The sequence below is a fragment of the Syngnathoides biaculeatus genome, chromosome 10 (genome assembly GCF_019802595.1).
Source record: "Syngnathoides biaculeatus isolate LvHL_M chromosome 10, ASM1980259v1, whole genome shotgun sequence".
NCBI classification, from domain to species: Eukaryota; Metazoa; Chordata; class Actinopteri; order Syngnathiformes; family Syngnathidae; genus Syngnathoides; species Syngnathoides biaculeatus.
In genome coordinates, this window is record NC_084649.1 from 30,120,309 (window position 1) to 30,135,763 (window position 15,455).

General features: G+C 41.9%; 2 protein-coding genes across 8 annotated transcripts in view; one reads left to right on the forward strand and one right to left on the reverse strand.

The window, feature by feature from the left end:
- Positions 1 to 7,258, reverse strand: part of plxnb1b (plexin b1b) — a 190,650-nt gene extending 183,392 nt beyond the window's left edge. For 3 of the 6 annotated variants that reach the window (XR_009796997.1, XM_061833950.1, XM_061833951.1), the window contains exon 1: positions 6,681 to 7,252. The gene's annotated coding sequence lies outside the window, so the exon portion shown is untranslated. Of the gene's footprint in view, positions 1 to 6,680 lie in introns of all 6 variants that reach the window. The other 3 variants (XR_009796998.1, XM_061833952.1, XR_009796996.1) reach the window with 2 other exon arrangements.
- A 7,495-nt stretch (positions 7,259 to 14,753) lies between these two features.
- ube2v1 (ubiquitin-conjugating enzyme E2 variant 1) overlaps positions 14,754 to 15,455 on the forward strand; it is a 30,433-nt gene continuing 29,731 nt past the window's right edge. The window contains exon 1 of one of the 2 annotated variants that reach the window (XM_061833956.1): positions 14,754 to 14,908. The gene's annotated coding sequence lies outside the window, so the exon portion shown is untranslated. The remainder of the gene's footprint in view (positions 14,909 to 15,455) is intronic. The other variant, XM_061833957.1, reaches the window with a different exon arrangement.

A 15,455-nucleotide genomic window follows, 5' to 3' on the forward strand; every position in this document is an offset into this window, starting at 1 on the left:
ATGCTGTGGGGCTGTCCTGGATGACACACCTCAGCAACATTGCGCGAACATCAGGGACAGTGCCTCTGGATTGGCAGACAGGGGTGGAAGATGGGAGACCAGAGGGTGTGTTCCAACTTTAAGGGGATCACACTCCTCAGCCTCCCTGGTAAGGTACATTCAGGGGTGGTGGAGTGGAGGGTCCGTTGGGATGATGAATCTAAGATTCAGGAGGAGCAATGTGGTTTTCGTCCCTACCGTGGAACAGTGGACCACCTCTATACTCTCAGAAGGATCCTCGAGGGTGCATGGGAATTGGCCCAACCAGTCTACCGGTCTACATGTGTTTTGCGGTTCAACCGTGCACCTTGGGGTGTCTTGTGGGGGGTACTTCCAGAGTATGGGGTACAGAACTCCCTGATACGGGCTGTTCGCCACCACTGTCAGAGTTTGTTCCACATTGCCGGTAATAAGTTGTACTCGTTTCCGGTTGGAGTTGGACTCTGGCAAGGCTGTCTTTGTCACCGATTTTGTTCATAACCTTTATGGATAGAATTCCTAGGCGCAGCCGAGGCGTACAGTGTGTCCGGTTTGGTGGCCTCAGCATCGCATCTCTGCTCTTTGCAGATGATGTGGTTCTGTTGGCTTCATCAGGCTGTTGGCTCCAATTCTCACTGGAGCAGTTCACAGCAGAGTGTGAAGCGGATGGGATGAGAATCAGCACTTCCAAATCTGAGACCATGGTCCTCAGTCGGAAAAAAAAAAGGGTGAGGAATGAGATTCTACTTTAAGTGGAGGAGTTCAAGTATCTTGGGGTCTTGTTCACGAGTGAGGGAAGAATGGATCGGGAGATTGACAGACAGACAGACTTTGTATCGGTCCATTGTGGTAAAGAGGGAGCAGAGTCAAAATGCGAAGCTCTCAATTAACCAGTCTACGTTCCTACCCTCACATATAGTCACGAGCTGTAGGTCGTCACCGAATGAACAAGATCCCAGATACAAACAGTCAAAATGGGTTTCTTCCGCAGGGTGTCCAGACTCTCCCTTAGAGATAGGGTGAGAGGCTCGGTCATCCGGGAGGGGCTCAGTGTCGAACCGCTGCTCTTCTTTAGAGAGGAGCCAGAATGAGGTGGCTGGGGCATCTGATTCGGATGCCTCCCGGACGCCTCCCTGGTGAGGTGTTCAGGGCATGTACCACCAGAAAGAGACCCCAGCAACGACCTAGGAGACCCTGGAGAGACTATGTCATTTGGCTGGCCTGGGAAGGCCTCAGGATCCCTCCGAAAGCAACTTCCCCAGTGACCAGACCCAGAAAAGTGGTAGAAAATGGATGGATGGAATAAATTTGAGTATTAAATACTCTATATATAGTTTAGCTGCCCGCTATTGCATAGTGTGACTAGTGTGATTTAGTGCGACTGTTGTTTGTTTCTATGTGCCCTCCGATTGGCTGGCAACCAGTTCAGGGTGTACCCCAGCTTCCTGCCCGAGGATAGCTGGGAATGGCTCCGGCACTCCCGTGACGTTCATAAGGATAAGCAGCTCAGAAAATGGATGTATGGTTAATGTTAGTATTTATGATCTTTATGTAACCTATGGAACCACAACATTGTGAGGATAAGAGCTCAGAGAAAGGAAGAATTAATGAAAATATACATCAAGGCACAAAATAAAGTATAAACTTCTCAATGAAAGGTATATACAATTGCAAGCCGATAGAGACCAAGTCCAGCACAAGGTGGACATCGAAAACAAGAGGAGGATGTTTGACAAAGAATAAGAAAATAAGAAAGAGATAGAGAAAGTGATAGCTCTCAAAGAGTGAAGGAGTTTATTCCACTCTGATTGAGCCTTAAACATACTGTAAATGCGTACTGAGTGATTTTATTCCTAATTCTTGGAGTAAAGATAAGCAAATTGACCAGTGTCCAACTATACTGTGAGCTGCAAGGAATTACGAATTGTACCTGGAGAAAACCTACGCAAACACGGAACATGCAAATTCCATACAGGAGAGGCAAGATTTGAACCCAGGGCCTCAGAACTGTGAGTCAGAGAAGAAAAATGTGAATATTTGGAACATGGTAGAATTAATTATAGTTTATTTTTGTAAAACTATTCATCTTTTTTACAGAAAATTGTTTTCTTACTTAATTTTGTTCATTTTCGTTAACTATGACAAACTCACTTGGTAAAGAAATTGTATCACAATGTCAGTTTTTTCCCCAGATTTAAAGGTTGATCTGTGCGCAATCAATCACCGTTGGTACCCATATTTTTGTTAGAATTTTCCCAAAAATGAGTGGTATTCTTTGTTCAGTCATGACAAATTGACCTATTGCGGATTTTTTTAAAAAGTACTCTCTCGCTTCTTTCACTATTTTATTGCCTACTGCAAAATTTATAAGGGCATTATGTCACACGTCTCTACTTGCATGTCTAAAGCTTGGTAGCTTCAGTTGTCATAGAACACTGTGCTCTTGTGCACACTGTCCCATGCAGCACTCAGCCAAGGTCGTGGACTTTTGACGTGCCTCAACATTCACATTGTGCAATCCATGGCAACCCTCATTTCCCAGGAAAGATGTTCACTTTCCCCATGTGTTTAAAGAGACTTGATATGGTCAGTGTTAGGACAAATGGGTTTCTGGTTAATTTGTTTTATAATTTTTTTCACTGTCATCACTTAACAGCAAGCTGTCCGTAAAAAAGTCATCATACATAGGTGCTTATCATGTTTGTCTGCTTGCCATGAAGAAGCCAAATAGAGAAAAACAAATCACATCAGATGCTTCTAATATTGTTGCCATGTCATCTTTATTTTCATGTTTTGCCTACTTTACTTGTAGTCTATAATAATTATTCCATGAGGACCTTTTTTGCAAAAGTGGAAAAAAGTATGCTAAATCCCGCCAGAAGTTTCGGGAATCATTTATTTTTGCCTTTTAGCACCACCATAACCATGGATCAAGGCAGTTCTCTTTTTCGCAAAAAATAAAACATCACCAAGCATTACAAGATTTTAAAAATTATTAAGTTATTTAATTAACACCCCACTTTCAAAAACTTTTAAAATACACAACACATAACCTCGGCGCAGAAACCCATTCCTTGTAGAAAAATCCACAACTAGTGCATGCTAATGGTGCGTTATAGAGAAGTGTGGGAAAAAGTGATAAAACCAAACTGTGTCAGGAACTGTATTTGTGGCTCTAAATGAAGTCCTTTTCTCCATGAGAAATGCCTTCATGTCTCAACTCCCTCTCCCCCTACAACTCAAAGTAACCCCCCCAACCCCCAACACACACACGCACAGACACATCACCATCCCATTCCCAATTCCTCCTCTCTGTTTGGCTGCTCCATTCATTCTACACTCCAACAACAGAAACAAAAGGACCTTGCAAACCTCTGTGGAAACAAGACAGAGTACATACACAAGAGCTTCTGACCACCACTTTTAAAATTCAATAGACCACAAACTGAAACAACTGAAGAATATCTTTAAACAAAAATCTGCATATGTACAGAGAAATATTGTCCGGTCAATATGATGAAACAGTGGATCACACTTTCAGAGAAATCTAAGTGAAACTGTATAGTTATGCATGTCAGTCTTTGGAATGAGGGTACTATAATCGTATCACGGAACAGAGAAAAGCCCCTTGAATTAGCCAATTCCAGGCAGTGGTGTTTTTCCATTACTTTACCTCACTATTCTGTATAAAACCAACTAATGAGGGACAGAGGGCATTGTTGTACTACCATGTAGCTGGTGGGGGAAGGACAACAAGCACGCTGGGAACCATGCTTGTGAGTTGTGTCACGTAAATTGTGGAACAGTACGCTCCCAAAAACAATTACACATTGGGTAGTGTTGTGGCTGCTGTAAACATTATATACCACTGCAATAAAATTGGGTAGTGTACCATAAAAGAAAGTTGTGAGAGATGACAGTAGGTTATAGATGATATCATCACAATTTGAGAGAGCAAGAGATTTCCCGTTGATCTTGATCCCCTGCGTGTGTATTTCCTCAATCTAATGTGGCGGGAATCTGTGTGAACAAAGCCAATTAGTTGTCCTTTTCCTGCTCCAATTCCATTTGTAAGATGAAGAAGTAAAGTCTCCTCGGCTGGTTCGCCCCACACCAAAATCAAAATACAGACTCAGACATCAGTCCATGGAGCCCACTCTCTCTTCCCTGGTCCATCTTCATCCTGGCGATGGAAGTGGCCGTACGTCAGCGTCTTGAGTTCCCAATGTTGGTTGTGTGGCAGCATCCCCAAAGCGGCTTAGGGCAATGCTATGAAATAGCCAATGTGTAAAGTATGTCAGTGTCCTCAAAAATGGGCAACATGACAAACCATATTATTCGTTTGAAGTTTGACCCAAGTGATTATGTGGAAAGAATAAAAATGCCAGAAACTTCAGTAGGTCTGTCACTCACAGCACCGAATCATTAATAATTAACACTGAATATTAGGATCTGGGACAGGACTTGTTCCACAAAAAATTGGGAGGCATGGTGCTGTTTACGCTTCAAAATTCATTGCCATAATGCATGTAGTACATACAGTACTTTTAGTGAATCGATGTAGAAGCCAAACCACACAGTGCCAAATGGCAATTTTCAGAATACAGTAATCCCTCTCTACTTTGCGCTTCACTTATTGTGGATTCAGTGCATCGTGGATTATTTTTCACCCCCCCAACCCTAAAAACAAAAACCACCTCGGCTTACAGTACGTACTATTTACAACTAGGCGAGATCCCCAGCGCCACATGGAATAATGAAGAAAAAAAAGATTGGCCACCAGCGCCACAAGGAACAATGAAGAGAAAAAAAAGAGATTGGCACGACATCGACCAATGAGAGCACGGGTGGCTTTATCATGAGCGGATTGGTCGCGCATCATTGAAACAACACAGCAACTTCCCTTGTTTCACTCATTTCCTTATTGTGCACATTGCTCATTCACGCTGTTGACTGGCTGCATATGCACTGTATTTTAGTGTTGTTCGTGATTTTTTTTCTTTTAAGCGATAACATTTTTTGATTATGTAGTTAAAACACCATCCCAACGTTGTGTCCCAGCAAAAGCATCCTCTGTGACGCTCAAGGAGCAGTAATGCTGCGGGCACTTTTCTCCTTTTATGGATCCAGCGAGAGGAATCTGCTTCTATTTGGGAGCACTTTTATTCTTAGCTGCTAAACATTACACATAACACTCAATTGCAAGTTTCAGCCTCATCACTCAATGAAATACTCTTTTCACCTCAGACATTTCAGTTCTTCTTTTCATTTCGGCTTGTCCCGTTAGGGGTTGCCACAGCATGTCAGCTCAGATGAACGCACATTTATATGGCACAATTTTAGACCTGATGCCGTTCCTGACGCAACCCCTCCAACCAGAGCCAAAGCCACTTAGCTTCTGAGATCTGACAAGATCGTTCTAGGGGTAGCATGGCCGTAAGGCATTACAGTGATATACTTGGTATATATTTTTGTGAAAATAAATAAATAAAAGCACAGTTACATACATCCACATGCGTATGTTTATGTGATTAATATTCAAAAATATTTAAAAGTCAGTAAATTCACAAGAATTCTTTATAAAGAAACGGTGCACTTGAACAGACTGAAGCACACATGCGTACAGAGCAATATGAGCCAGGAATGAGAAGAGAAGCAGTGGGAATCTACGTTAAGTCCAGCACGGTTTGAATGGCCTGTGTGACTACTTTATTCACGAGCGTATAAATTTAATGAGAAACTTACTCACTTATTTAGGTATACTTATTCAACTGTTATTTGACACAAATCTTGAAAACCCAAAACCAGTATGTCTAAATATTTCAGAAATTACATATCTACAAGGCGTTTTCAGCACAACCATCTAATTTTAGTCAATTCTTGACCTCTACTCCATTTCTCTTCCCATCTACACCATAGTAAAATAATTTAAGTCATTTAAGTGTTCGCCCACTACTATAATTTATTACAATAACATAATTATGTCATGAAATGAAATATATCAATCAGCTATCCCAGCTGACTTTGGTGCGAAAGGCGAACTACACCCTAAATTGGTCGCCAGTCAGTCGCAGAGCAGACACGGTCACTGAGTGGCAACTGAACCCATGCTGCCTTTACCAAAGACAAGCGATTACATCATTACATGTAGTGGCTCGTGAAATTAACTCTTTGCATGTAATTCGTAACTACCCAAAACTGACATGGTTATTCACAAAGAGAATAAAGGATCACGTAATAACACAGTTTTGAGTTGATAATCAATGGTTTAATTGCAAAGCCAAACAGGTTTTGAAAGTCACATTCCGTTCCCTTTGAGTCTAGCCAAACGTGATGACGAGAAAGGAGAGCTGGTTTTGGGCCACGCCGCCTGTGGACGAAGTGAGTCTCCCAAGAGCCAGTGCTGGTTTAGCGACAGCGGGCTACCTGGCGTAAACTGTTAGGGCGATTTACGTGACTTCTATTGGATACATTTGAATTTAAAGTCTGAATAATGCCACTCATGTCAACGTTTTAGTGAGTTGCGTGAAATAAAGGCGTATAAAGAGATATTGGTGACAACAAGATAATTATGCAAGAATATCTGTTGATGTATGTAAGGTAGGGATTTTTGATGAGTAACACTCACAGCGAGAAGAACTTCAAAGTTTACTCCCACTCACCTTTACGTGTACAACTACGCCATCCATTTTTCCAAAAGATGTGTTTTTCCTTCTCGTCGTAGTGTGGTAAAGTTTAGATATCCAACACATGCGAAGCCGGTGCTGTCGGCAGGGGCAGTAAACTTTCTTTCCGAGTTAGGAAAACCGAAATTCCACTCTCGGCCAGTTTGGTCTTGCAGATGTGTACTTAACAATTAAATGTTTAATAGTATACGCAGACAAACTTTGAAATGAAATGTGCAGCTTCACTTGCTACTCCAATGAAATATGTGTGTTTAGATTCCTATCATCTCTGTTGAGATAAACCCACATGGAGTCCAGCAGGCAGTAGTGTGAGCTGATTGAGCGGCTTCAAGCTGTAAACAACGGCCAGCTCTTTCAAAGGGGGCTCTTGCAGGGGGGTGGGGAGACATATCTTGCCGCATTCATGTCTACTTGTTGTTTCTAAACACTATCTTCGGCTCAACGTAGAAAGCCGCTGCGTATTGTTTTTCTTTCTTGTTACCGTATTGTGCAAGCATGACGATTGCTAACTATGTCCTTTCTTTGAACTCACTGCGTCAGATTTGAGAGTGGCACAAACAATATGAGCGAACCCATGACTGAAATATACGTCTTCCGATAGACCTTGAAGGCAGCGGAGTTGCCGGTTGAATATTTTTTGTAAAAGAGAAAAAAACTGGCGTTTGCTGACACCATCTGGCTGAATCAAAAAAACACATCTCAAGTCGTTGTGACGCCAAGTACTGTAGAAGTACGGTCCTATTCAATACTTTTCATTGACGTCACGCCAACCACGTATTTTTCGTTTGCAACGCCATTTTGGACGGCAAGATCGTGTCTACATACCATGGCTACCATGGCTAAGAAGCAATAAGTATACTGTAATGTTTTGGCTACGGTTATCGTTTGATCATTTATCGTGAAAGTCCTTTGACAAACGAACACTGTAACCAGAGGTGATTGAGGCACTTGTGCTGGAATGACATAAAGAAAGAAGCCACGTGAAACTCGAGAGAAAGTAATGTCTCATTATTAGATTGAGCTATAGTACTTCTCATATATAGCAAGCATGGTGTAATTGTGATTATGGCGATGTCAGGGGGGCACGACGAGACAGGACGATAAGGAAGTGAGCTAGAAAGGTTGTCGGGGAAAAAGCGAAATAAATATCACCCTCGTTGAAAAGTACAGTTGGACTCACGTCTACGTTATTCAATAACATGACAGCAAGATCACAACATGGTATCGGAGGGTAGTATAACTACGGACTCACAGGGGGATGGACTCGGGGGGGAAAAACAAAATGAACTCATCCAATCTATCAGACGCGTGGCAGAGATTCAAGCAACACGCCGAATGTATCTTCACGGGATGTTTAAAAACAGCTTAAGAGGAAAAGTGCAGTTTCCTCCTGTTGTGGATCGGCGATAAAGGACGAGATGTCAGCAATACGTGGACAGTGACCAGAGACGAAGATAAGTTACTAAAAACTTGTTACAAAAAATTCTCTGATTACCTCACTCCGAAAGCAAACCCTTTATTTGCCAAATATAAGTTTCACAAGAATGCACAAGGTAACTGAGTCATGTGAGCACTTTGAGACAGAACTCAAGCTGTTGGTTAAAGACTGTAACTACACAAACAGCATGAGATGGTCAGAGACCGCGTACTTTTCACTAACAACTCACAGAGTGTTCGCGAAAACTTACTCAGCCAGGGGCCGGCGCTCATGCTTGAAAAACGTTAGCGGCATAGCCCGCTCCCACGAGTTAGCAAAAGTGCAGCTAAAGGCTATGGCTACCGACAGCCACAAGGTTCGCGTTATCCACCGCAAACCTGGAAAGCAAAGTTTTACTGTGGGTGCTCGTAGGCATATTGACACCCCAAAGACCTCCGTAAAAATATGTAACAAGTGTGGAGAATACCAGAGTAAATTAGCTGAAGGCCCAGCAAAAGGTAACCAATGCCTGAAATGTCAGACCCATTTTTCTGTCTGTTCTTTCAACCATAAGTCACACAATGAAATACCATGATGAAAAGGCCGTAACACGCTTATAACCAAGCCGATATTCACAAAAAGATCACTAAAAATGCAAGTTGTATAATAGTTTTGCCGTCCAGTGGGCGTTGTAAACAAAAGTCATGTGACTCATGACGTCACTTGAAAAGTATTGACTAAGAACTAAAGGTTTGAATGCCAAATAATTATTATCCTTTATAGCATTTCTAATCTGATTAACCATGGTTTGGCATCACACAAACACAAAACAGTGAATGAAGCGTTTACTAACCTCTAATTAGCGATAAAATGTTACTTATATGAAAATGCTCACATCCATCCATTGGACCCTGAAGTGGTTGCCAGCCAATCGCAGGGCACATAGAGACAAAGAGCCACACTCACAATCACACCAAGGGACAATTTAGAGTGTCCAATTAATGCTGCGGCCCGCCTGTGTGGAGTTTGCATGTTCTCCCCGTGTCTGCGAGGGTTTTCTCGGGGCACAATGGTATCCTCCCGCATCCCAAAATCACCCGTTAAATGGTGACACTAAATTGCCCTTAAGTGTGATTGTGAGTGTTGTCTGTCTTCATGTGGCCTGCGATTGGCTGAATGGTGGTGCTAAAAATCAAATACAGTAACCGATCCCGCTATTATCTTTCATTAGATTTATCCATCCATTTTCTGAGCTGCTTATCCTCACAAGGATCACAGGAATACTGGAGCCAATCCCAGCTGTCATCGGGGAGGAGGCGGGACACACCCTAAACTGGTTCCCAGCCAATCACAGGTCACACGGAGACAGACAACAGTCGCACTCACAATCACATCTAGGGGAAATTTAAAGCCTCCAATTAACGCATGTCTTTGGGATGTGGGAGGAAGTCGGAGTGCCCGGAGAAAAGCCACGCAGGCACGGGGATAACATGCAAACTCCATATAGGTGGGCCACAACATTAATTGGACACTCTAAATTGTCCCTAGGTGTGACTGTGAGTGCGGCTGTTTGTCTCTATGTGCCCTGCAATTGGCTGGCAACCACTTTAGGGTGTACCCTGCCTCCTGCCCGTTGACAGCTGGGATAGGCTCTAGCACTCCCGCGACCCTAGTGAGGATAAGCGGCTAAGAAAATGGATGGATATATTAGCTGCAAATTAAATAGTGCAGATTAATTTCAACTGCTTCTACTGAACAGAGCAGTTTTTCTACTGCTTCTGCTATGGAAAATGTTCCAAATACTCTTTTAGATCAAGTCATTTAGAACTAAAATATTGCAATACAAGACATTCCAATGCAGATATTATTGAAGTGTAGGAAATGTGAGTTAAAGCAATTGTTGTTTTGATATGTGCTCTGCAATTGGCTGGTGACCAATTCAGGGTGATTAACTGATTCAGATCACTTTCAAAATCAACTGAGATCCAATACAGGATCTGAATAAAAAATTCTGCTCATACACAAATAATAATGCCTCTTGAGATGTTTTTGCCTAACAATGTTTGATAACATGAAATGTATTATTGTATTGAATTTCATAAGAATGTGTACTGTTTGCAATGTTGTGGAAAAAAAGATTAAATGAGTGTACTTTAGATGAAGCCACATGAATGGTATGAAATATAATCTATTTATAATTAACAATCATTTTTAAAAATCCATTGGTGTGAATGTGATGTGAACACAGGCCAAGCAGACACCATTGGTTGGAAGTTTGTTTTAACCTACTGTATTTTGTTAATTACGTCCCAAAATGATAGTGATTAAAAAAACAAAAAAGAACAACAATCATTTAGGGACATAAGTGATGACGCTTGGATGTCAACAGAAGCTTCATAATTTAAAAAATAACGGGTCAGAAAAAACAGGTTGGAAAAAGTTGATCAAAAAATTGTGTTTACTTTTCAGTCCTTGTGGCTTCTTTGTGCAGACATTTCATATTATGGGCCTGTATTCATAGCAGAGTTGCAGAGAAAATCAGTGGGAAATGTGGAAAACCAGGGTATGAAAGACCATTCCTGTCAGTCAGGAGAAACACTCTGCAGTCATCTCCCTGGGAAAAACACTAACCCATTCATGCCCCTCCCCAGGCACCCATCCCAACAAGCACATGCACACACACTCTGGAATTGGGGGATGGAGACCTGCCAACTAGCTGAGGGAGCTGTTGGGAAGGATAGATCAAAGGGAAATAACACGCCTCCCAATAAATGTTGGCTTTTCCCAAACACTGAAATATTCTCAGTAGTCTACACATTCAGGGTATTTGAGCTCTAATTTTTCCAGTAAAAGTCTTTAGCTCTTTGGCAAGTAATCTTAGTTGCTAACGAAAATTTCAGTCAAAACATATTCCAAGTATATGCAATCAGCAATGATAGAGCGAAAAACGACATTTTCAAAATTATGATGAAATAAATCTAATGAGGCGGCACGTTGGTGCAGCTGTAAAGGTTTAGCCTCACAGTTCTGAGGACCTGGGTTCAATCCTGGCCCTGCCTGTGTGGAGGTTGCATGTTCTCCCCGTGCCTGCATGGGTTTTCTCCAGGCACTCCAGTTTCCTCCCACATCCTAAAAACATGCATCCATAGAGCTCGTGCACCTACGTCATAAAATCATGTGACTCGCCATATTGCCGGTCAACCAAAGCATTGTTCCAAGTTAATTCCGTTGAGATGAAACAAAAATCCGTCTTATAGCACGACATCCAAGGTTTGTCTGATACCGTTAAACATTTAGAAGGTGATAATAAATGAAGGTATGTGGAAAAATTAGAGACATTTTGCATAGAGGACCCATATTTAATGCCGAAGTCGATGTTTTCCCCGATAAGAAAGTGGACTGTTAATTTGCTTCCGCTTGTCTTGGACAACTGGATCTACACATGTATTTGGTGAGTAAATTGTCGAGATTTACCAAGAGTTTGAAAGCGTATAAAAGTCTGGACGCATACAAATACTTCGTTGCTGGATCTGTTCTCAATCAGGAATAAATACCACATAGTGATGGGCTCACTCAGATTTTTTCAATACAAATACCAATATTGAAATAAATGACCCCTGGTATTACACAAACTAGCATTCATTAACTATGAAAAAAAAAAAAGAGGACAGGGAGTCGGCTCCTCCGTAAATCCGTATCACTGCCACACTTTACCTCCGTAAAACCTCTGCGACAGACGGTTCATTTTCTTTTTTTAAGTACGCATTGTTGTCAAATGAGTCAATTTGGCATTGTAAATACTTCGTAATTTGAGTTTAAGAATAATTCGTACTTGAAATGAAGTGATCAGACGTGTATTTGGGTGGGCACCATCCATCCCGTTTAATTGCCGAAATCCATCGATCTTTTCTGGTCTTTTCAGATGATATTCCATAGAATTATCTCTTTGAATATCTGTCTTGTCTGTTGTGACAACCAACGGCACAACAGGTCTCCGGTATTGTAAATATTCTCCTCTGGTTCAATGTCTCCTACAATGTCTAGCAACTCTGTTTGACCAGCAATATGTTGCTGTGAAGATGGTGATATCATGTCCACAAGCTCTATTGGACACTCTAAATTGCCCCTAGGTGTGATTTTGAATGTGACTTGTCTGCCTCGACGTGCCCTGCGATTGGCTGGCAACCAGTTCAGGGTGTACCCTGCCTCCTGCCTGTTAGCAGTTGGGATAGGCTCAAGCACTCCTGTGACCCTTGTGAGGATAGGCTGCTCAGAAAATGGAAAAAGCTTCCGGTCGCGAGCCAGCAAGAAATCAATACGTTTGTGCAGTCCGATCATCGCTAAATATTGCTCAACAAAGAATAAGTGTGTCAATCGTTCACACGTAGCGCTGTTATGCTTGCGGAGAACGTCTTATTCATTTATACGAGACGTGCATTAAAAATCAAATTTAGGGCATATCTTCATGCGAACACCATCTGGTTAAGCTTCTGGCCGCGAGCCAGCAAGAAATCAATACGTTTGTGCAGTCCGATCATCGCTAAATATCGCTCAACAAAGAATAAGTGTGTCAATCGTTCACACGTAGCAGTGTTATGCTAGCGGAGAACGTCTCATTCATTTATACGAGACGTCCTGTCATCTATTTCCAACTAAGCCTATCTCCTGTATCTTTCTCTTTTAACACCAACTGCCCTCATGTCTTCACTCACAACATCCATTAACCTTCCCTTTGGTCTTCCTCTCCCTCATTTGCCTGGCAGTTCCATCCTCAGCACGCTTCTACCAATATACTCACTCTCTCGCTTCCATACATGTCCAAACCATCGAAGTCTGCTCTCTCAAACCTTATCTCCAAAACATCCAACTTTGGCTGTCCCTCTAATGAGCTCATTTTAATCCTGTCCAACCTGCTCACTCCGAGCGAGAACCTCAACATCTTCATTTCTCCACCTCCAGTTCTGCTTCCTGGTGTTTCTTCAGTGCCACCGTCTCTAATCTGTACATCTTGGCCAGCCTCACCACTGTTTTGTAAACTTTGCCCTTCATCCTAGCAGAGACTCTTCTGTCACATAACACACCAGACACCTTCCGCCAGCTGTTGCAACCTACTTGGACCCGTTTCTTCACTTCCTTACCACACTCACCATTGCTCTGGATTGTTGACCCTCAATATTTAAAGTCCTCCACTCTCGCTATCTCTTCTCCCTGAAGCCTCACTCTTCCCCCTCCACCTTTCTCATTCACACACATAAATTCTGTTTTACTTCGGTTAATTTTCATTCCTCTCCTTTCCAGTGCATGTCTCCATCTTTCTCATTGTTCCTCTGCATGCTCCTTGTTTTTACTGCATATCACAATATCATCTGCGAACATCATGGTCTAAAGGGATTCCAGTCTAATCTCATCTGTCAGCCTATCCATTACCACTGCAAACAGGAAGGGGCTCAGAGCTGATCCGTGATGCAGTCCCACCTCCACCTTAAATTCTTCTGTCACACCTAAGGCACACCTCACCATTGTTCTGCTGCCATCATACATGTCCTGTACTATTTTAACGTACTTCTCTGCCACACCAGACCTACGCAGTACACACAGTACAGTGCAGTACCACAGTTCCTTTCTTGGTACTCTGTCATAGGCTTTCTCTAGATCCACAAAGACACAATGTAGCTCCTTCTGACCTTCTCTGTACTTTTCCACGAGCATCCTCTAGTCAAATAATGCATCTGTGGTACTCTTTCTAGTGTCAGATAGGTTGCCATACCACAAATAGCAATGGAGCGAATTGATAACATTTGGGATGTATGCCTTAAGGTTCATGTTTTGAGCTCTCAAATTGAACACAAGATGTCGCCAAAAAAATTATACTTGATTGGGTCACCAGCACGGGAAAGATCTCTCTGATAATCGTAGCCTACCCACTTAGCTTCTCATTATATTGCATACATGTACCAAAGTCAGTAACCTTATATAAACCTGATTTTTTTTCATATCTTTGTATTATATACATATATCGTTGTTAGCAACCTTAAGAACCCAATTATTGTTATATCTTTGTTTTCACATCTTATTTCTGATATGAAGAGAGTGACATGATGCAGCTGTCAGGTCACACCCAACGTTTTTCAAGACGGTTGCAGCATCAAGTTACTGAACAGGAAGCCCGTCACACTTGAATGACCACGCAGGATGTCGGCAAGCAGAAATAGATTTCAACTATTTTTCCACTAGACTTTTAGCAGAAAATAAGTTGCTTTGAAACAGCTTTGTGAAAAGAATATAACCTGTGTATGGCTGTCTCTCTCAGACAAGGCAACACATGATGAGCAACTAACTAATACAAGCCTGAGAATGCATGAGAGAATTGTATTCACAAGAATGTTGATACATTTACGCTATTGTTGAAAACCGAACACGAGTTGTGGTTATATTTTTGAAAGATGCATTAAGGGAGAATGACAAAATTGAGTGAAGCTAAAGAAGGGCATGACAAGTCAAGCCAGGAATGGTGAATGGGGCCCGATAAGATGAACCAAGGGAGGCCCTTCCCACTAGGCGTGGATTCAGCCAACATTTTCCAGAATGTTCCACCAAAAAGCTATAAAAACCTTGGATATGGAAGTTCGGGGCTTTTTGTTCAGTTTTCGCTGACAAAGAGACAAGGTCTTGCCATCGGTGTAAGAGTTGTGTGGCAAGCTGGCGGGGAGAAGGTATTTGTCAACTTGGAATGCTTAAATTGACGACTCTTTTTGAGATTGGACGCAAGTAAAACTACTATAATAAGGTAATGGCAGGATAATACCAGCGATATTACGTGGCTACCTATGAAGGTCAAGTTGTCTTGACAATTTATCCGTAATCCCGAAAACCCTTATGGTTAAATTCGGCTTCGAGCGATATAGGACTTGATCAACCCTAACAGGCTCACTCAAAAATTTCTATTATCCCTAATTTCTGATGCTTTTAGACGCTTTGAATCTCACTTCATTTATATTGCTTTTTGCTATTTTTTATCATTGATCTTATCCTTCTTACCATCAGTTTTATCATTTTAACTATTTTTATTGATTTATGTTCAATTAACATTGAATTTTGCCTTAACATCGCAACCATACACCGCGTCTGGCGGGGATACCTGTAGAATGAATGTTATCTGAACAATTTTCATCATTTTAACCATTTTTACTTTTATTGATCTATGATCAATTAACATTGCCTCTTGTTTAGCCTTTGCCACCTCTACCTTTGCCCTACATCGCATCTCGATGGACTCCTTTCACCTCTCCTCAGTTCTCTCAGTGTCCCACTTTTTCTTCGCTAATCTCTTTCCT